The 22703-nt window shown below is 43.8% G+C and overlaps 1 long non-coding RNA gene across 1 annotated transcript; it reads left to right on the forward strand.

The window, feature by feature from the left end:
- Positions 1-3105: 3105 nt before the first annotated feature.
- On the forward strand, positions 3106-10572 carry LOC123850545 (uncharacterized). Its single transcript, XR_006792371.1, has 3 exons — positions 3106-3166; positions 5199-5341; positions 10539-10572. It is a non-coding gene; the product is annotated as an uncharacterized LOC123850545 (long non-coding RNA).
- Positions 10573-22703: the final 12131 nt, after the last annotated feature.

Consider the following 22703-nt stretch of genomic DNA (forward strand, 5'->3'; position numbering starts at 1 on the left):
GTGCAGCATGAGCTCTGCATTCTGTCCAGACTGGGTAGATTCAGACTGGAGGGGTCTGAGAAGTCTTGACCAGGGATGGGATATTTCAGACACGGGCCAGAGTTGGAGCCGAGACCCAGAATAGAAAGGAAACAAAAATCGAAATCATATCCTGTGAATATATTCTGGAATTATTGAGACCACTACTTAGAAAAAATGAATGCAACAAAATAGAGATAGAAATCCGAGTAGATGATACCCTTTTAATGCTTCTGCGTGTGGAATGATCACTGGCCCTATGCGTGGTCCTTCCATGAGACACGGATGTCCTCCCTGCACAGGCTTCAGAGCATCCAAATCAGTAGTCTTCTTGCCACATTTCAATTTTAACTATAGAAACTTTTAACCATTTCTTCTCTGCTTTACCAAACAATTGGCTCTGATTGATTTTAAATATTTAAACATATGAAGAGTCCTGTCATTTTGGTGAAAAGAAGTATCATAGGCTCTAGGGTAAATTTTACAAACAACGATTTTTTTTAAAGACTTATTTATTTATTTGAGAGAGAGAGAGTGCACAAGCAGGGCCTGGGGTGGGGAGGGGGCGGAGGGAAAGGGAGAGAGAATCTCAAGCAGACTCCCCGCTGGATGTGGAGCTCAACATGGGGCTCTATCTCATGACTCTGACATCATGACCTGAGCCTGAAACCAAAAGTCAGATACTTAACAGACTGAGCCACCCAGGCGCCCCTCCTCAAGACTGTTTTGAGTAATATTGACCCTATTTGAGTAGAGAGTAGTCCCCTAAATTCATTGCTTTACAGAGACTAACAACCCTCTTACTGCAAAAGTTCTCCCTGTTTATTTAAGAACAGAACAAGTGATTGTACCTGTGAAATACAATAAATGAAATGATTAAAACTACTTTGTAAATTACTTAATAGCCTCACAAATGCCAACTCTGTGGTTAGCGTTGATGATTAAATGAAAACAGATTATAAAAAAGTCTACTCTAATTTTTAAGTTAAATTTGCATATGTGTATATAGAAGTCTAAAAATGTATACCAAAATGTTAATAGCAGTCATTCCTGGTGTTGATATGATTTTTATTTTGTTGTTTTTCCTTGTAATTTCTTAGTTTCTTCAGTAAATATTTTTATACACCTGAAATTTTTTCCCCAAAAAATCCCTATCAGAGATTGGTGTTCCCCTGTAGTTTCTTCTCATGCTTTCTTCTGGGAAGATTTTGGGTGATCTTTAATGGTTTTGTGTCACCCCATGTGGTGACATTTTTTTCCAGGGCTGCCTGGCATGCAGTCCCTGCATAGCTCCTGGCATGTGGGGCAGATGATGGGTGTTCTCATCACCGCAGGAAACTTGCACCCTGTTCTCTAGTATGGAGCCCTGGCAGGCACACACTGCGGGAAGATGTCAAGCGGGGTCCCAGGAGCAGGTCTGGCCTACCTTAGAGTGACAAAACACGGGAAGCGTTTGCTGTGTCCAAGAGGACAGTTCATGTGCAAGTGATAATGTATTAAACAAGTATTCCCGGGGATGGTGAGCAGGTGGAAGAAGTAGGGCAGAAAGGAGGAAGCCACGCAGGTGTGTGATCTCAAAATTGTGCAAAAGGTAGCTTTAGCCCGAGCCCATGGGGAATCTGGTGCATAATGTGTGCCTCAGAATTCTCCTGCCCCAAGGCAAGGTGGCTATTTTAACACTGTCGGTCGCTGGCCTGCCCCCGGGGCATAAACTCCGAGGCATTTCTACTGTGTGCATGAAGGGAGGGGGCAAAGGGTTTCTGGTAGCTGAAGGTGGAGCCCCAAAGAGAGTCTTGATGCTGCCGTTCCTCCTTGGAAATGAACACACCGATCCTCCTTAATTCCATGCACCGTCTAGTCTAGACATCACCTGGGGCCTGTGCACACATAGTATCAGCTCTGGGGAATTAAAATCAATGCAGACTGTGAGGCTCTTGTCTACTTAACTTGATTGTAAACAACAATGCAGAGTAAAATAACACATAAGTGTTATTTTATGATGTTCAAAAAGACGGTACCCTCATAACATCGTGGCCAATCATTCTCCTTGTTCTAATGGAGTGTCATAGACTTGAAATAGGGACACCCTGAACGTCTTGCAAACAGAAGCATCAGGAAGTTTAAAGTCAACTCCGACTGCTTGACTGGATGGTTTTCTTGCCAAGGATTCTGAGGCCAGGTGTGAATTTGGAGGGCAAGATGGGTGTGATCGTTTAGCAATGTCTGCCAGGTATGAGTTCAGAGAAAATGGGTGTGATCAATTAGGGATGTCTGCCAGGAGCTTGAGAAAAGGAAGGGTGGACACTTGGACCCCTTAGATTCCAACCTTGCTTTCAGCTGGTCAAAGCTCCCCAGGGCAAATACACCTTATAGTCTGTACCTTTAGCTTAATGTGTTGGTCAAGAAGACATTTCCTTTTCCTTTAAAAAAAAAAAAAACACAAAAACCTCTCTTTCCCGCTTACTCTCTCCCCTCCCCGTTTTATCTCATTTTGGTGCTTATAGGTTTTTATTCTATAAACACTTTGCAGTCTTTGTGACATGGACTCATTCAGGACATGTTTACAGTACTTAATGACATCTCCCTGAGAAATAATGAGAATGCCTTTAAAGGTTGTCTCCTCCCGTGCATGCAGAGGGATGGCTCGCCAGGCCTGCAAGATGAGAGCTGAGGGTCTGGCAGGGGGAAAATTGACTTAATTTCTTTTCACCACATGAAATGGAGTGTCTGGGTGATCTGACCTAAATGCATGGCCTAAAAACCAATTAATTCTGAATTGTGAATTTGTGAGCGCATCAAGCTGTGTGTGGAATTCTCGATGAGGCAGACAACGCATACCTGGCTTATTTGCAAAATGTGGAGATTTTTCCACATAAATATACCTAATGATCGGTTATTAAAGTGCAGCCTCAGTCACATTGCACCTCAGCTCCAAGTCCTGAAGCAGCTCCGCACGATCTTCTGATAGAAGTCCAAGTCCCGGCCTGGTTTGACCAGCCCTCAGTAGCCCCAGCCTCCCTTCCGTTTGGTTGAACATCCCCTCTGGGTCCTTCATTGCTGCCAACAGAAGGGACCTTTGAGTCACCGGCCCCACGTGCAGAGGTTCGTTTCCTGCCATCATGGTTCTGAGGTCAGGATGTGCCTCACGGTGAGTATTCAGTGGGAAAGGTGACGAGTCCTTTCCATTGTGGACTTAAGAAAATGCCCAGCTCACCTTCCCTCCAGGGCCTGTGGAGTCCCCACCGCTGTGCATTTACTTGTTCTATGTCCTCTGCTTGTTAAATTAGCTCCAATTTTATCATATTCAGTTTAATTCACCCAATATTCACCGAGGCCACTGTGCCTGTGATGCTGATTTGTTTTGGGGAACAAAAATTAATCTGACATAGAATCTGCTTCTATGGACCAAATAAAAAAAAGCTGGGACGGGATATAAATAACCCTAACAGGAAGTCAAGTGTGGTGACCAGTAATGGAGCTGTAACTAAAACGGCACAAGAACACATGGGGCGGGGGTTGGTGGCATGCGTGTGTGTGTGTACTATGGTATATGTATGCATAGGTTGTGGTGGTGTGTGTGATGTGTGTGTGTTTGGTGTATATTATATTGTGTGGGGGGATGGGAGGTGTGTATGTGGAGGGTGTATGTGGTGTGTGTATATGCAGTATGTGTGTGGTGTGTGTGTTTTTGTGTGTTTTTTGGGGGTGGGAGGCAGTCTTAGAAGGCTTCATGGGAGAGGAGGAGCCTGCCAAATAGGTAGGATTTCTCAGTGACAGAGGTGGTGGGGAAAGGCTGTGCAGGACCTCTTTGCTGGAGGCCTCAAACCTGGAAGGCACCCACGGGATGCCAGGGGAGCTGGGGAGTCAGTGAGAAGAGCTGGCCCCACATGGGGAAGGGCTCCGGCTGATAGGCCAGAGTTGGGGGTCGTCCTGGGGGAAGTATGGCACTGGGCTGTCTGAGAATCTGAGCAGAGGGGGCTGCTCAGGCATGGGTAAGGAGAGGGGCTTCAGGGGCAGGAAGGGAGTGTGGAGGAATGGGGGAGGCGGTCCCAGCCATCCCCCAGAGATGTCCAATTTTGAACCAGGGCTGAGGGAGTGCGGTAACTACTCAGTGGGGCACTCTGTCCTGCTTTTCCTCCTTTTCTGTCTCACTCACCCCTGCACTCCAGCTTCCTGGGATCACCTCTCCAATAACTATAGGCACCGAGTCCTTGTCTCTGGCTCAGCTTTGGAGAAGTGTCCAGTCACTCATGAATGCAGATCCTGGAAGAGGGAGAGGTGACAGTTAACACAGGTGTGGAACAGCTCTTGGCCAATGGAGGGGAGCGCCAGGGGGCGAACACCCCTCTCCTGTCCCTATGTAGCACTCTGGAGGGTCCTGAGGGGACTGAGCCTCAGTTGGCCTCAGTGGAGAGTTCGAACCCAAGTTTTCTAACTCCAGGGTTCAAGTTGTTCAGTCTAGGTAAATTAGACTCTGGTGTTCTGAACGAGCCTGTGAATGCACTCACTCGTTCATTCATTCCTCCACTTATTCAGTTATTCAGTCTGTGACAACACATGTGAACATGAAGGCAGGGATTGCAGTGATGTCTCTACAAGAAAGGCCAAAGGTTGCCAGCAAACCACCAGAAGCTAGGAGGGAGACATGGAGCAAATCCTTGCCCCATGGCCCTCAGAGGGAACCAACCCTGCCCACACCTTGATTTAGACTTCTAGCCTCCAAATAGTGAGACATTAAATTTATATTGTTTAAACCACCCAGTTTGTGTCACTTGTCACAGCAGCCCTAGCAAATGAATATACCCAATTTCCAAGAGTCCTTTGGTCCACATCTTGTAGCGTTACCCTTTGTAAATTCCCAGAAAAAAAAAATGCAAATTCCAAGACTCCTGGGGGTTGAGATTAAGACCTCTTTCATATATTTCAAGCATTAAAATATCACCCTTCTTGTTAAAACAATCAAGCAAAACTGTCACAGATCCAGCTGCCTTCTGCAGAGATTATTCTGTGCAAAATCTTTTCACGGAGCTGGAAATGCAGAAGTGGGGACAGAGGCTGGGAGCAGGGATAGTAGGAGAGGGAACAGAAGTGAAACCAGAAGCAGCAGGCTTTGTTTCTTCTGACACACTCTCCTTGTCTCCCATCCAACTCACGAAGCACTTCTCACTTGCTCTCAACAGCGCACAAAGGAGAGGAGAGTTGGCTGAATCTCAGCTCATGGGCTGCCCTTGGGGGAGCTGCCAGGCTGTGATGTGGCCTTGACCAAGGCATGTAGAAAGGGCAAAAAGAAGGAAGAACCAGAGCAAGCTGCCAGAGCACAACTGTGAGTGTCAAACTATGGTGTGGGTTTGTTTGGTTTGTAGCTGCTGTTGAAATCCCAAGCACCTTCATTTGCAACAGCTAAGCTCAGTGGCAGCCCCTTTGCCCCCACCTGACCTACACCCCAGAGTCAAGCTGGCAAAAGGTCAGCCGGACTTTCATCTATTCTCTTGTGCCAGGAAAACACTTTCCTTTGTGGGGTGGGGGTTGGGGATTGGTTTTCTGGTTTGAGCCCCACTGACCCTTCTCTGCCTCCTCCCTGCTGTTTCTTTTCGGAGGAAGAACCATTTCAGAGCTTTGCTGAATTTACCCATGAAGACTCAACCAATAAATTCCTAACTCAAAAGATTAGAGACATTTATGTACAGCATACAAAAAGAAAAGTCTTCCTTACATCAGAGTCCTGGTGTTTGTATAGCTTAACCAAACAGAGAATAATGTTTGAAAGACAAGGACTGACACAGACATTTCTTGTTTTCTGAAACTAGGCTCAATTACTAAAAAAATGTTGCCTGCTTTGTTGTTTTTAAACGCTTTTATCTCTTTCTGACTTATGGTTGTTCTCTCTATAGAAATAGATCTCTCCTTAACCACCTTAGGCAGGTGTATCCCTCAAAGCACAGTCCCCAAGAGCTAAGATTCATCCATCAGCTGCGCTCACTCAGAGCCAGAAGTGTTCATGATCTTTTTCCTCCGTGACCGAGTCAGTGGGTCTATTTCATCACATTCAATTCAAGGTGATGACCAGGGACAAAGAGAAAAAAGGAAATTTGGTAGAAAGTAACTGGGATCGGAATTCAGAGAAAAGGGAAAGAAGCTAATATTTTTAAAATATCTATTTGGGGACCAGCAGTGAAGGAGAAATCTCCCAATGTTTTCCTGATTCTTGAAAAAATTAAGTGTGACTTTGGGCAAATTACTGAATATCTTTTTTAAAAAATCTGTGAGGGGTGGATGCACTAAAAAAGGCCCCAAACAGCTAGTTATCTCACATAGCATTATTTTATTTTTAAAATTTATTTTTTGCATTATTTCATATTTATTAGGTGATTGTGACTTTTGGGGGGTCATGTTTCCCATGATTTGCATTTTGAAATATTTGTTTGAAATTCTTCAACCCCACTACTTAGAATATACTTGGAATTTTGTTGAATAAATAAATAAATGCATGAATAAATTACAAAAAACTAAATTATGATAAGTGAGGCATTATGTTAACCCCAGGATATGAAACTGGACACATAGTCTCCTGCTTCTCATGAAGAATGGAAATAGCTTTAAAAAAAAACTGCTATTTTTTAAATCAACAAATCATGTGCATCATTTTACATATAATTTAAATGCTTTATAAACCTGCAATAATAAAACATCACATAGATAGTGGTACATAGGCTTTGGGTTGAAAATAAAAGTAACAAAATGCTCTAAACATATTTTTTTATCATCTGATGCCAAAGGACAACAGGGTATTCTTCAGGAATTATAAGAGAAGGTGGGTGTCCTCTTGTACTCTGCATAGTCTGTGTTAGCTATTTTCCTGGTGAGTGTTCTGAAGCAAGACTGCCTAAGGGAAGCAGCTTCTTGGCATTTTCAAGTTTGAGAAGTTTGTTTAACAGTTGACCAACACCAAAGCCCACCATCGACAGCACTGCGTTTTTGGATTGTGATTATTAACTGCTCTGGAATTTCTAAGTTTGAGGTTCTCTTCCACAGTTGGGGATCTCTCAAGAGCCTTTGAGCCTTACCCACATTATTTCAAGAAAATGGTATATAGGAGTAAGCAGGAGGGGTGCTCCTACCTGCAGGGCCCAACAGTGGGGTGCATGTGGCATCTTGCCAGCACATCTTTCATCTCCAACTCATTCACCTCAAGGAATCTGAAGAGATGCAGAAGTGTCTAAGACGTATCTCCTGGCATGGTTTTGTTTCTTCATTATTTCCTGCAGAGCAGGACTGGGGACTTTCATTTGCTTTGTGTCTGCTCTCTTCGGAAGCTCCAAGCTGTATGTGGCGATCGAGAAATGCTGTGTGAGGAGATGGACCCCAAAAGAAGCATGTCCTTGGGACTTGACATGTGTCTGCCCCTCCCTGATGCAATCACTTAATCTTAGAAGCCCCTTCCTTGAAAGAGCAAGGGGCTCTTAGGAGAAGAGTTAGTAAGACTAAGTCGTTGCCCTGTGATACAGACTTGGTGGAGTCAATGGAAGAGCTTTTGGTCAAGGGATTAAGCTTGGAGCTTGACTGACACACAGGTGTGGAAACCCTTCCAGAATTCCTGAAAGATTCCTTCAACATCTTGACTTTCTTGTAATTGAAATTGATGAATAGATCTAGGTAGACCAAAGGTTCCACCCTTCACTATAAAACTAAGTTGATGAGAACTTAGATAGAACTTCGCAAACTTTTTGGTCCTAGAGACTCATCATATTCTTAAATATTACTGAAGACCCCAAAGAGTCTTAATTTATGTGGGCTACATCTATTGATGTCAATATTCACCATATTAGAATTGAAAGAGAAAAATAAAAATATTCATTAGTGCATCTTGAAAGAACAATAGTAAAGCCATTGAATGTTAACATGGCTAATATAATTTTAATAAAAATAACTATATATTCATAAAAACAGAGAGAAAAGTGGTATTTTTTTTTTACATTTTTGTGGATCTCCTTAATGTCTGGGTTGATAAAGACAACTGGATTCTCATATCTGCTACTGCATTTCATCTGTTGTGTTATGTTACTTGGGTTGAAGTATATACAAAAAGCTATCTTTATACAAATGGTTGTTGGGAAAGGAAGAGGTATTTTAATAGCCTTTTCAGATAACTGGGGATATTTATGCTTTCTTGATGCCACAGCAAAGCCCAATAAAAGGTAGTTTCTGAGAAGCTAGTTGCAATGTAACTTCCTAAACACTTGTCCTATTTTGACTTGTCCTGATTAAATAAAGGAGGGGGGCTTATTCCACTGTGATTAATTTTAAGGGGTGGGAGTTAGTTGGATTGGCACCATGTAACATGAAGACCCTGTCTACTGCCGCTTGGCTCAGTCTCTCTCTCCTTCTGCCTCACCAAAAGTGAATTCTGTTAAGTGCTCTATTGACTAAAATGTGATGTGGAATCAGATGTGAAAGAACCCAAACCTTGCCAGCCTTCTCACCTCATTTATACAACAGTTTATAAAATGTCAGGGCAAAGTCTTTCAGAGTCGACCAGAGACTGCACTGGCTTCCCTAATTCTGAAAGAGGTAACTGATGCTCGGTCGGGACAGAATGAAGAATCAACCCCTTGTTATGTCAAATAAAATGTTCACTGGGTAAAAATGGAGCATGTGAATAATGGTCAGAAGACATTAAAGGTACATGTAATTGTACAGTAAACACAGTGGTTTCAATATGAGCTTTCTTTGTGTGTGAGACAGCTGTCCTCTGAGCACCTGCCCCGGACTCTCATTTACAACAGTCTCCAGGTTTGCCTGGACACTGCTTCACACAATGGGGACTGGCACTGTCTTTCCACTCCCTTCCTTTATGTTCCCCCTCCCTCTTGTCTTTGGACTATTGTTTCCCAACCTTTGTGACTGTGTGTAGACCTGTGTACTCACTAGGGCTGTGAGCTCAATTACCGGCCACACTACTGAGATTCGTCTGAAGCAGCATCATGAAGCTGAAAAGAAAAGAAATTCATGAGTGGCCCATCCATCCTTCCTCAGAACACTGGTGTCTCATTTCACGCATCCACATGTCCTAGAAAACAAGCAAATCTCAGCACACTCAGGCTCCCATTGGCTTGATCTCATGTTTTCATCTGTGTGAGAAGCCTCGTGTAGAGGCTTGGCAAATGAGTTTTCCAGTTCTTTTCCCACTTACAGTGCCTGAACCCCCTTCGACGTTTAGTAGAGCTCTTACAGTGCTTTTTCCTATGGTCTTGATCAATATGGCTTATCAGGACATCTTTCTTTTTTCAAGGACCCCAGAAGCTATACTTTGATTTTTCATTGCAGAGTATTTTTTCTTGTTCTGGTTTGTTTTCAGGGAATTCGTGTCTGTTTATATGGTTTTAGTTCCTGGGGAACATGCTTGCACTGCTCAGTAGGTGGACCTCCTGGTGGAGAGGCCTGCTAAAAATGACTAATGAACCCCTGAAGGGCTTATCAGCTCTTTGCTACCACTGAACTAGTACAGATTTGCAAGAGACACATTTACCTTAAAATACAATGAACACAAGCCCATTTACTTTGGGTTCAGGCCAAGAAATTAATCTGACTTATTTGCAGGTGAAATAACTTCAAGTTCAGACAAATGAAGACCTATTTTAAGGACTTTTGTTCTTTGAACTATAGAGATGTGACTTAGTGCTGCTTTGCTTGGATACTTTAAGCTTGAGGAGGCCAGTGGAAGTCCCTGAGGGAAAGGAAAAACTCCCTGGTGGACAGGGCCAAATGGTGAATTATTTAAGAGTCTTGACTCTTAAAGGTTAGAGTTCACTGTCCATTGTATGCTGGGGTTCACCTGTCCACTGTTGTTTGGGAAATGATCCCTGTTGGTAATTAACATCCCCTCCCCAACAGATATTTACAGGAAAAACAGGTAATATTGAGCAATGGAGGCTGGCCTAAATCTGAAAGGTTGTTTTTTGCTGTACTTTTCTGAGAAGAGCCAAATGGTCAATAGAACTGTCCCCAGAGGACACTAATCAATATGTCCACCAAAGGAGGGACCGTCCTGATCAGACGTTGAGCCCAGGGCAGACCGGAGCTGGAAAGATGCTTCCACAGGGGGCTCTGGGGGAACGTAGGGAGTCTCAGGTCTCCCTCCTTGCATTTGCCTGTTATCTAGAGATGCATCATTTTAATTTGTTAATGAGCAACCTTGAGCATCTTCTATGTGTTAAGAGAGGCTGGGAAAAGACTCCTGACCCAAACTCCTGTGTTATGAGGAAGGGGTGGGGGTGAGGAGATCAAGGAAAGATTCAGGAAGAGGTAACTTCTAAGTTGAGTTCTAAAGAATGAACGTTGGATAGCACTTTCAGAGGTGCCTGGGGTTTGGTTTCCCCAAAAGCAGACTCTGAAACAATGAAATGAGGACACAGTGTTTTTATTTGGGAGGTGATCCTGGGAAGGATGATGGGGGTGGTGAGGGTGGGGACATGAGACAGTGAAGGGAAGGGAAAGCAGCCAACAGTGTTTGTCTTCATCAGGTTTGGATGGCACCATCTTGCTGAAAGCCTCTGGGAGAGCGTGGGGAACATGCTTCAGAGTCATCCCACCTGGGGAGATGGAGGTGGGTGCTTATCTGCCCGCAGCCATTAGCCATCCTTGAGACGATTTCCGAGGCACTAATTTCCGGGGACTCAGACCTGCCCTGTGGGTGGGCCTGAGCTCTGAGCACCTGAGCCTCGCAGGTTGATGGTGTTGGAAGATGTCACACAAGCACACGCAGGAATGACCACTGGCTGGTCCAGGACAGATGGGCATCTCTAGAAGGGACTCAGAGGACAAGGCCACAGACCATTCCTTGCAGAGAAAGCAGCCCAGAGACGGTGGGTTTAAGGAACTCAGATGGCTAGCTGAGCTAGCAACAGCCATGCTAGCTTGGATCCCTGCTTGGAGAGCTGAGTGCCACCCGGCAGTCTTCCTGAACGCGGGTTTCCTGCTGCAGCTCTCCCAAGTCCCTGGGGAAATCTCTGTAACCGATTTCAGGAAAGACCTTAGCCCAGGATTTCTTCAGCACCTCCCATCAGTGTATTTGTCTCTGCCTTGGGGTTTATAGATCTATGTCAGATTCCTGGAAAAAAGTGATGGGATTTTAGGAGCAGCAGGAACTTGGCTTCAAAATCAGCTGTCTCTTCTAGAGCAAACAGTACTCTGGCTTCAGATGAAGGGTTGGCATTCCTGACCACTGGATGCTCCTGCTCACTAGATTTTCATGGGTAGAATTCCATAGGCAGGTCAGCCCCCTGGACTCCAACCTGCCTTTTGAATGTGCCAAGTGGTGATCCACCCCAGGGCCTTTGCCTCCTTTGTCCTTTCCTCCAGAACATCCAGCCCCAGATCATTCAGTGAGGGCTCCTGCTTTCTGCCCGTTGTAAAGGCCACCACAAAAAAAGGCCACCTCTTGCCTGATTTTGGTTTTATTTTCCTATTGATAATTGCACCCCTTCATTTAATTTCCTTCCTGAGCTTGCAACATAAAGATTTCCTTTTCTCTTGCAGTTTTCCTTTCTTTCTCTCTTCGCCTTTGTTCCGGAGTGCTCAGGGCTCCCTCCCTCCAGTAAACTGTCAAGAGGAGACACACACTGGGCAGTGTTGATTGATGCCAGGTGAGCAACTCCCAGTGATTTTGTGTGCCTGTGTTTATTTAGTTGGTTGAAATTTCATTTAATCCTGAGGAAAGGTCCTGGATTTGGACTGGAGATTCACAGACCCGAAAAGGGCCTGGAGGCCTGGTTTGCTTTTGATAAGTACTGAGACCTTGGATTCTTATTTAAACTGGTCGCCACCCCCCCACCCCGTTCCTTTCTCTCTTTTTTTAATTAATTAATTAATTAATTAATTAATTAATTAATTTTTGATGTAGTGTTCAATGATTCATTGTTTGCGTATAACACCCAGTGCTCCATGCAGAACGTGCCCTCCTTAATACCCATCACCAGGCTAACCCATCCCCCCACCCCCGTCCCCTCTAGAGCCCTCCGTTTGTTTCTCAGAGTCCACAGTCTCTCATGGTTTGTCTCCCCCACCGATTTCCCCCCTTCCTACTATCTTCTTCTAGGATTGTTCCTTTCTCTTCTAAGAGATGTGGTAAGGCTCTCTTCCTGTCCGTTCACCTCTCGCTAGACAGGCCAGCAACTCCCTGCAAACCACCTCCTCCTGCCCGCTGTAAAACACTTGCACGTGGCAGGTCCACTGTGAACTTCTCCCCTCCCTTCCCACCTGGGGTGTCTTATGAAGGGGTGGTATGGTCCTCTGCCCTGAGGAAGTAGATGATCAAATGGACCCCCACCCCCACAGCCTTTGTTAAGTAACTGAAATGCCCCCATGCAGGGTACCTGGGCTGTGGTGACAGACCTCACAGGAGTTTTCAAGAGAAACAGACATGTAAGCTTCATGGGCAAACTATCTTGATTGCTAAATGCAACAATTAATTCAAGTTTTAAAAGTCTTGCACAGGCTCATTGACATGTCAGCAGGCCTCTGGCCCCTGACCTTGGAAAGCCTGCCATGTGACCTCTCAATGGAGTCTTGCTTCTAGTGTAACTTACGGTTTCATTTTCTTTTTGATCAAGAAAAGTGATGTTCTCGTAGAAAATTTTCCTTTTAGAAAGTGCAGACAAAAATAAAACAAAATCTCCCATAGATCTTCCACTTAGAGGAAAACCGTCTTAGAGTCAGTGGCTTCAATCTCTCATGGAAACACTGCTATGCATCCCTTGTGGATTCTCATTTGATTGCTGCAGAAGGTGTCGGGGGGGGGGGCAGGGACAGTCATCAGTTTTGTACATTTGCAGAACAAATCACCCTAAGCTGTGTCAAGGGTGGATGGCAAAGTGAAGGAGGGTATAGAAGGACAAGCTGGCTTCAGTGGTAAAGAGGAAGGGGCAGGTGAGGAAGTCCTCTGTACATGAGGAGTAGAGGGGAGCGTGGACAGGACACACTTGAGCAGAGATGGGCCACTGTACTTCATCCTTGTCCACCTGCTTGTGGGCATTCTGTGACCATGGGTTCCATCAGGCTTCCTTTGGCCCCGGGAGTGTGGGAGTGGGTATTTGGTAATCCAAAGAGCCCCTTGCATGATAGCACAAAGGTGTGCAATTCCAACCTCCAGGTCTAGGAAAGCATCCATGGGTACTTTTAAACACTGTCAAATATCAAATTATTTTCTCAAATGTTGATACTCTTCCATCACTGGCACTTAAACACATGCTGAATTTGCATATTAGCTAACTCTGCCTGAGGGTGGTGTAGGATAGGGTATATTTCAGGGCAAGAAGAGCTTTCGAGTCAAATCGTGTGGTTATCTATGCTATATACTCATGTTATTAGAAAAATGGTCATTTATCCCACCTTCTACCTTCTATTAAATCCATTGGATCCTTGGGAAATTCTACTGGTTCTGCTCTACTGAATTGGATGGTGTGTGCAGGTTCAGAGCTGGAAACCACTGAATTTCCTTATTCAATAGAATGGCGAGAATGTGGATTTCTGGGACAATATACAAGAGAAGAAAAATGAACTAAGATGGCAGAAAGCTGGCTGCCACATGGGGGGACAGGACCATGAGAATCAGTGATACTAGGAGAGGAACAGTAAAAAAATACTTTCACGTTCTTAGTTTTGGGGCACAGTATGACACCCCCCAGTTTGGTGTCCAAATATTCACTGAAGTCTAAGGCATTATGAAATGCTTCATGCAGTGGGTTTTTAAAAAATGGACACGGACAAAGGGGATGTGTCACAGTATTGGGATGAAATTTGGAAACACACATGAAGAATCGGAGCTGGAGCCTGGGGACAGAGTCGCCCTTGGGAACAGAAGTCCTTCAGGAATGTACAGAAATATCAGGAAGGCTTTGGATTTCCCTGAGGTCTGAGATAAAGACTTAGGGTGATTTGGCCTGTGTTCCAGAGACACTACCTGACGTTAGGCCGCGTGATAACTGCAGCTCATAGAGTAGGTAGCAGGTAATCGATGAAGAGTGAAATGTGCTCCTCCTTGGTATCAAAACCAATATCCATGCCTCATCCAAACTGGTGTTATTTGTGCAGGGAAAGCAGAGATGGGGAGAAACCCAAATGCACACAGAGTGGAGCGAAAGTCAGCTTTGATTATATCAAGCTGGTGATTTAAGACTAGCCTTGCACTTTGCAAAGCAGTGGCACTATTTGCCTCTTTTCAAAGTTCAAATCTGAGAATCACTGAGTTTGGACATAAGTGAGCAATGAGAATTTGCATCTGGAGGAGGTCTTTGGTATGGTGGTTGTCTCAAACATTTTTTGGCCAAATCCCCATAGGTTATAAGAAGGGCACATACCCTAACACATGCAAATATATTTGTTTACCTGTTGTGTATTATTATATCACGAATAGTATAACGCATATACAAATTTGATTTAAAAAAATGATGAAATAAACATCCTCATGTATATAAATTTAAATATTTTCTTCCCACACCTGTGGATCTGCTGCTGCTCCGTGGGGAGAGTGCACCACTTGGAATATTCCAAGGTACCCCAGGATCTGTCATTGGAACAGACACATAGGTCATCCTATGGGATATTTGGGTTGGGCCAGGAGGATGCAGGTAGGGTTGAAGGGATAGGTGAGTATTAGGGAGAGGGAGAATTCTTTTTTGCACCATTTACATATTGTCATGAAATGCCCCAGTAAAGTGCCTTGAGGTATGTGTATCTATGTGCTGAAATATGAGGTATTTCTTCTACAGAGTCGAGTCTCCTAGTTGGGTATGTACTACTCAGCCAGGCTAGTCCTAGATGTGGGTGACTGTTTCTCTGGTGCATAGGGGACTGGTTTACTGTCTTCCATCACTTTTGTCAATAAAGAAGGACAGGGATGCTTCACAGACTTCTAGCTCTAGATGTCTCATGATGTTCCCCTACAGCACTCTGCTGAGTTATTTAGGAAAGAAAGGTCCTCCATAGCATAACTGGACTGATTTTAACTTTGCTTTTAAGAAGATGAGAAGGAACATTGGTAACTGTTATTCTTGTTTCCTTACAACATCTATCTGGGGTAGACTCATGAGGGCTATGAGCAGCTTCCACCCCTCCTGCTCAGCCACAGGTTTTGAGGAAATTACAGCCTCTATGGGGTTTGAGCATCATTATGATCAATAACGTATGAAGCTCTTCCTAGTACTGCCAGCTACCAAGCGACATATAAGAACAGTGACAGAAAGAACTGCCTATAGTTCAAGGAGCCCAGAGATGGGAAAGGGCCCGTATCTGTGAGCCTGGTCTCTTTAGGAACACTCTGTAAGACTTTGGTTAAGCGCTTTCTGTTGTAATGTGGCCATAATTACTATGGAGATTCCGAGAATGGGAAGTGAGGCCTCCAGGGTCTCCTGGGCACAGAGTGCTCTCCATATGCTGTCTTATTTCACTCTCTGAAGCACTCTGAGAGGGGGTGTTCGCAGGCTCATGTCACAGAAGAGAAATGGAGGCTCAGAGCATTTCCACCACATCCCTAAGGGCCAGCTCATAAGCAGCGGGGCGGGAAGAAGAAGCCACATCTCAGCAGCAGAGCCCATGCGCTGTGACAGAAGTTACCGAGACACACCACAGACAGAATATGCCGAGAAGGGGTTGTGTTTCTTTGGGTGTTGGTACATCCAAGATTGAGCTAAATTTAGTGCAGTGGTTGGTGTATGGTGTATGGTGAGGATGTGGACATCACTGCGTGACTACTGGAAGGGGTTGGGTAAGATGGGAAAAGCAACACAAAAGGCAGAACCGACTGGACCAGAAAATATATTCAAATAAAAAAAGAATTACCGTGCAGAAGATTTTATTTTAACAGAGTCCCAATAGTTTATTTTTACTTTTGTTTTTCTTGCCTCAGGAGACATATCTAGAAAGATGTTGCTATGGCCGATGTCAGAGAAATGACTGCCTGTCCTCTCTTCCAGGATTTTTATGGTTTCAAGTCTCCCATTTAGGTCAGAATGACTAAAATAAAAAATACAAGTAACAACAGGTGTTGGTGAGGATGTGGAGGTAAAGGAACCCTTGTGCACTGTTGGTGAGAATACAAACTGAGGCAGCCACTGTGGAAAACAGTATGGAGGTTCCTCAAAAAATTAGAAATAGATCTACCATATGATCTAGTAATCACATTACTGAGCCTTTACTCCAAGAAGAGGAAAACACCAATTCAAAAGGATATATGCACCCCAAAGTTTATACAGCAGCATCATTTACAATAGCCAAGATATGGAAGCAGTCCAAGTGTCCATCGACTGATGAATGGATAAAGAAGATGTGGTATATATATACAATGGAATATGACTCAGCAATAAAAAGAATGAAATCTTTCCATTTGCAATGACATGGACAGAACTAGAGAGTATTATGTTAAGCAAAATAAGTTAGTCAAAGACAAATACTATATGATTTCACTCCTATGTGGAATTTAAGAAACAAAACAGTGAACAAAGAAAAAAAGAGAGAGAGAGAGAGAGGGAGAAACCAAAAAACGGACTCTTAACTATAGAGAACAAGCTGCTGGTTACCAGAGAAGAGGAGGATGGGGGGATGGAGGAAATAGGTGAAGGGGATTAAGAGTGCACATAACTTGATGAGGACTGAGTAATGTATAGAACTGTGGAATTACTATATTGCACACTTGAAACTAATATAACACTGTATGTTAACTACACTGGAATTAATAAAATAAAATGAAATAAAATAATCATATCACAATTTAAAAAAAAAACCCAAAACTAGATGATTCCCCAAAATGATAGATATCTATAACCGTATCTAAATATCAATGTTTTGTATCTCCATACTTCCAAAAGAACACTTATGGATGCTAAATGTAAAATATAAGGAATAAAATAGTTAAACACAAGTTCAAAAATATGCAGAATAAAGATGCCATGGACACTCTTTATCAGTAACTAGGCTAAACTTGGAAACAGTTCTGGCTTCAGCAATCATTAGATACACACCTACAATATTAAAAGCATAAACATTTGAAAAACAACAAACTAGGCTAAAATTCCCTGTAGTTCCCTGACTCCTGGCAGCCACCATGAAAGGAGAAACTGTACAATGTATTACATACTTCTCACGTGGTAAAAAGGAATCATGACAGTTTTTCAAGAGTTCATCAGTTTATCTGATCCAATTCTTTAAAAATGTTCTATTGTGCACATCTTTGTACACAGAACAGTGAAAACATCCTAATGGACCAAGTTCTCAGCACAAGTTCTTTTCCAGAGACTCTGGGCATCTCATGGGGCAATGAAGGGGCTGGGGCGGTCGGTCGGTGCACCAGGTACTGAGATGCGGGGCTCAACTTGCCCTTCGAGTGAGGGCCCTCTGTCCAGCTAAAGACAGCTTCTGAGCCCTTTAAGGGTGGCCCAGTGGTACAAAGGCCTGGCAACTTCTGCTCACTGTGCCGTTCTTCAAACAAGCATAGACTTTGCCAGGTCCTGCTGTGGTTGGATGGCTCCCAATCTTGCTGCCTCCCCTTTCCTTATTCATGGTTATCCCCCAATAACCGTTTTGCACCCCTGACTTCCACTGGATGTCTGCTTCCCAGAGAGCCCAACCTGCAAGAGTGACACTAATTCCTAATATTATTTACGAGGAATGGGTGGAAGGTGGTCCCTATGACCCTAAGTTTTAGGGACTCACCTATTTATAAACTGCAGTAAGCGCCAGAACTTTTGTCAGGTCACAGGGTGACACTTGTCACTTACAGACTCCTTAATAAGACTCAATAAAACTTTGGGGGAAAATGACTTGTATCCTTTTTACCTTGTTCCTTCTCTTGACTGAGCATTTTCCTTTGAACTCTTTCCAATTGCAGATAACATATTTGATATCCTGTCTTCTTTCCTAAATATCCCATTTTTATACGTTTTCCTGATCTTGGCTTTCCCACTCATGAGTTCACTGATCCCTTGTAAGTTCGCAGGAGGAGATTCACAGAGCTCAAGAGACTTACCCAAGTCCTTGCTCATAGATGCTTGAAGATGGGGATCTGAACGTAGCTCTTTCGATGCCAAACCCTGAACCCCAAAGTCCTTGTCCACATGAGTCCTTTGGATCTTGCTCAGAATACTGTAAAGTTGAGCTGAGGCCTGATAAGGGTGGCCTATAAGCAGCCTCTGGTTAAAATGGAGCTGCACCACCTCTGGAAAATGCAACTTAGCCCCTTCATTATTATGAAGAAAAGAGGGCCTGGTGATGGCCTTGGGTTTCCCTTCTTCCTGGGGAGACTGCTGTTGGATGCCACTCAGACTGACTCCCACACCACGCGCGTGTGCTCTAATTGGCCTCATCCCAGGGCAAGAGGACCCTTCTCCATTTATTAGTGGGGCGTGCCTCCCTCCATCCTCCAGAGTAACCATTTCTTTGCCAGACGTACTTCTGCATGGAGATAAAGTCAGGACAGTCTGGTTTCAAACTGAACCTCCGCAGCCCCACCCTGAGAGACACACACTCTCACACACAAAACCAAGGTTGACGTGCACTGGGACCTTGTTCCAGAATAGGAAGAGGAATGGGAATAGGCTGACTTGCTTGGCCTTTTAACTGAGACAATAAGGGGCTTGTGGGAGTCTCCGCAGGAGCCCTGAGAGAGAGGGCGCGCCTTAAGCTGACAGGCCACCACGAGGGCACTGCGTTTAATTTAACCTGACAATGTAGTCATTACAAGCCTTCTCTAACTTGCTGGCCTGCAGGAACAAAAGGAAATTCTCCCACCAAGGATGTCAAGGAGCCAAATGGAAAGATCCCCCTGTCCCTGTGCTTTCGCCACCCCCATCCTAAGCAAAAGAAATAGAGATGTGTGTTCATACCTTCATGCACAAAGACTGGGAATGACGTGGCTGGAATAAAGTGATTTTCCTTTTCCCCTGAGAAGAAAATTGCAAATGCGTCACTGTGGCTCAAACGAAAGCAAAATGCAGTGTGACTTTTAGGAGTTTTGTTCAAGTTACAGAAAATACGGTGCACAGGCACATTCATACAAATGCAGAGGGGTTCTATTTCTTATACTTATTTCTTTCTTTGCAACAATTTATCAACCCAAAAACCAGAGCCTTGTGTTAATTACTAGAAATACACTCTTACAAACACACCTTGTGCTCTGTGTTTTCCTTCTAGTATCTGATTTGGCTTTAACGAAGGATTGGGAGGGCTGCACAATGTGTGGGAATAATTGCCCCAAAGCTCCAAATATTTATTACTAGGGCAAGCTTGCAAGCCACAGTCTCTGACGCGCCCTTGGCGGTCTGGCCCCCATTCTTCTTGACAATGGGGTGGACGGAGGGAGAACTGTTGGATTGTTTACTACTTCAAGACATTTTAAAAGGTAATGAATGTACAAACAGCAAGGAAAAAAGAGCCCTCTGTAAGGTGGCTTAGAGTCGGGATAGAAAATTCAAACAATTTTAGCCTCAAAAAGTCAACATTAGACACCCTTCTACTAAGGACCTACAAACAGAGTTACTCTGTACACACATTAACACACACAACTCTGTGCCGCCATGACTTTCACCTTGCAGAGCCTCGGGTTCATGCAGGCATTTGCAAAGGACTCCACAGGTTTCAGAACCCGATGCTTCAAGTCCTGAGAGCTTTTGGTGTCAGATCTTTCACGCCTGGCTTGTCGGGGCAGACGAGGGCAGGGGGAGAAACTCCCATCCAGGCTGGGGCCGCATTTGGCCCTGAGACCAAACCATACTGGGGTGTGGAGCATTCTTGCCATCGCCTTGCAGTTCAGGGGGACAGATGGTTCTTGTGCCCCAACGTCCACATCCCACATAATTAAAAGGCAGAGGGTTACCCTTTTAAAAAGTAAATAATTAATAATGGGAAAGGAATCTACCATCTTATCCTTGCACTCACACAGGCTAGAAAAGTCAGCTATTCGCTTCCCTTCCAAGCATTGACTAATATGATTGAGAAAATAATTCTCATAGTTTCATTCCTTTCTGTTTTGTGAGAGATTTAGTCCAATGCTACTTAAAGATTGCCCTGTTTAAGCAGCCAAGTCTTTGTTTATGATAAATGAGGCTGCCCGGTTACTCAGACGTTTAGCTAGAAATAGGAGATTGAACGATTTCAGAGAATATTCCGTTTTCCACACCGACATTAGGAGTCATCCACACACTAGTGTGTCTGGCGTTCACTGTGCCTTCCAGTTCCTTCCAAATAGAACCAAACAAGGACTACACACAAGAAAGACGTGCTCAAAAAAATTGTGCTCCCCTTACCTTTTTCCATGTGTTCATCCTACACACTTTATCATTCTGAAATAACGTGAACTCTGAGTTTCCCTATTTTTGTAAAATGAAGTCATTTATTGCATCACATATCAAGAGGAGGTAAAACAAGAAATAGAAAGAAAATTCTTCAAAAATACATTGGCCACGGGGTTCTTTGTAACCCATCCCCTTAAATGTGATTATGCAAAAAGAGAAAATTTAATATTGCAATCAATAGAGTCCCGCCCTTTTATAATACAGGGTCTTAGCGCCCATTGATTTTTTGGCTAGCCGCACAAACTTAGTTATGCACATAAGAATCTTATGCCACAAAGAAGAGAAAATGACTCCTTTCCACAGTGAGCAGTAAGAGGACAACTGTGGGCTCACAAAATGGAAGGCTCATTCCCCACCTTCAGAAGGCAGTGTACGTCTCTGGGATTATTTTAGCAGATTCAAAAACAGACAACTTGTAAAATGTGGAGAAAGAAAACGCAGTGCCTTAGATTTTGCAATGACAACATGTATGATCAGTGTCACTGCAAGGGTGTTTTTCAAGGATGTTTTGTACTCTTGCACACATTTCTCCAGAAAATTATTTCTGGGGGAAAGAACTGCTTAAAAAAAAAAAAAAAAAAGGAATGAAAGAAAGAAAAGAAAAAGAAAGCCTCCTAATTGTGGTTGGCTTAATGCCTCTGCAGAGCAAGTCAATAGCACGCTCGCCCAGAGCAGGTGGCCTCGGGCCGCTCCCCTCTGAGGGTCTGATGAATCCAGCCTCTTCCCCGGATCAAGGTATTAAGGTATGGGTTATTTGTATTGATTTTACGTGCCGCTACGCTGTGCTGGTCATGCTCATATCTGTGGTTCACAAATTCCCCTTCAAAATGTCACCGCAGCTTCATTTCCTCTGCCATCCATCAATACTGCGGCCAGAGAGGCTGGTCGTTAACCCCGAGGGCGGTCGTCTTGTCCAATGCATCCTGGGCACTGCAGATTCCCAAAGTTTTCACAGATACCAGCAACGGGGAGGGTGTGGGTGGGGCGCGTGGTCAGTAAGCTTCTTCATCAAAAACAGAAACAAAACAAAAACAAAAAAACTTTCAGAGATTTTTCTCTGATATTTAGAAGGATTTCTTCTCCTCGCCCAGAGAACCTTGCAAATGGATAGGCCCTCTAGTGGTTTACAAGGGTGCTCAGATGGAAGGGGAGGTCTCATCGGACATTATTTGACATCATTTGAAAGCACAGCCACACCCACAAACAGGTGTATGCATAGGAATTTCAGTACCTGAACAAAGCTATAACAGGCAACTCTCACACCTTCAATTCTAATTGAGATCAGTCTTAACGAAACTTTGTCCCATGCTGATAATTTGGGGACAATACAGATTTTCCCTGGAAATTCTACAGTCAGTCTTTCTCAGCAAAATATGTAAACTAAGCCGCGAAATAATTGTAAACAGATGCTTTTCCTTCTCAGAGTGAAATAAAACTCGCCTTCACTGGGAGCCAAACAGAAATCTACACACAGGCACAGCCACGACTGTATTTATCAGTCTACGATGATCCTTTAACAAACATGCAATGGGGTAAAAATAAAACACATGTTGTTTTCCCTTATTTCTCTGCAAGAGCTTACTTAAGGTTTTATTATATTTGGCCATGGGACATTCAGTAAACTTACTGATGATATCAAAGAATGATTTTACAAACAGTAAAACTTACACTATTGACACCTCCAAATTCTGGAGTATTTACATTGTGTTAGGTGCACACTTGCTCAGGGAGATTAACAAACATTACTAGAAAGGCTGTGGCCAAATCCACCCTGGTTGTTTATAAAACCTTTACAACTCATCAGCCTCCACTAACACACTGGCACTGTTCAATTACCATCAGTTTTAGAGAGCCTTAGCAAAACATCCAGTGCCCATGTAAATAGACAAATCTGAAAACTAGCTGCTCTGTTGGCTTACATACTGTAGGTAATGTTTTCTTTTGCTCAAATTTGTTCTGGAAACTAATCATGCTCTGATAAAGCCATCTGCAAATATGAGAAAGATTGACACCCACATGTCAAAGTTTACACAGCCTGACCAAGTGTACATATAGTGCAGATGATGTAAGGGCTCTGCCGTGCAGAGCTTCTCCGGGGCCATGTTGGAATGGAGCTCGCTGGATCAGAATGCAGGCACCACTGTCCATGTTAAAGCAAAACTTGCCTGTTTCCTTGCCAAGCTAAAACTCTTGCAGAAGTGGTGGGCACTTTGCTCAATGTTGATCAGAGAATTTTAACTTCCTTCCCCTGGTCATATCAGTCTAGGACCATAGGATGATTATCATTTAGCTAACCCCAAATACAATTGCTTTTCTACAAATCACTAAAGCTTCACTTTTACCCAG

This window comes from Mirounga angustirostris, unplaced genomic scaffold, assembly GCF_029215605.1.
Source record: "Mirounga angustirostris isolate CCGP_5_RB_7025 unplaced genomic scaffold, mMirAng1.0.hap1 SCAF_10, whole genome shotgun sequence".
In the NCBI taxonomy this organism is placed as follows: domain Eukaryota; kingdom Metazoa; phylum Chordata; class Mammalia; order Carnivora; family Phocidae; genus Mirounga; species Mirounga angustirostris.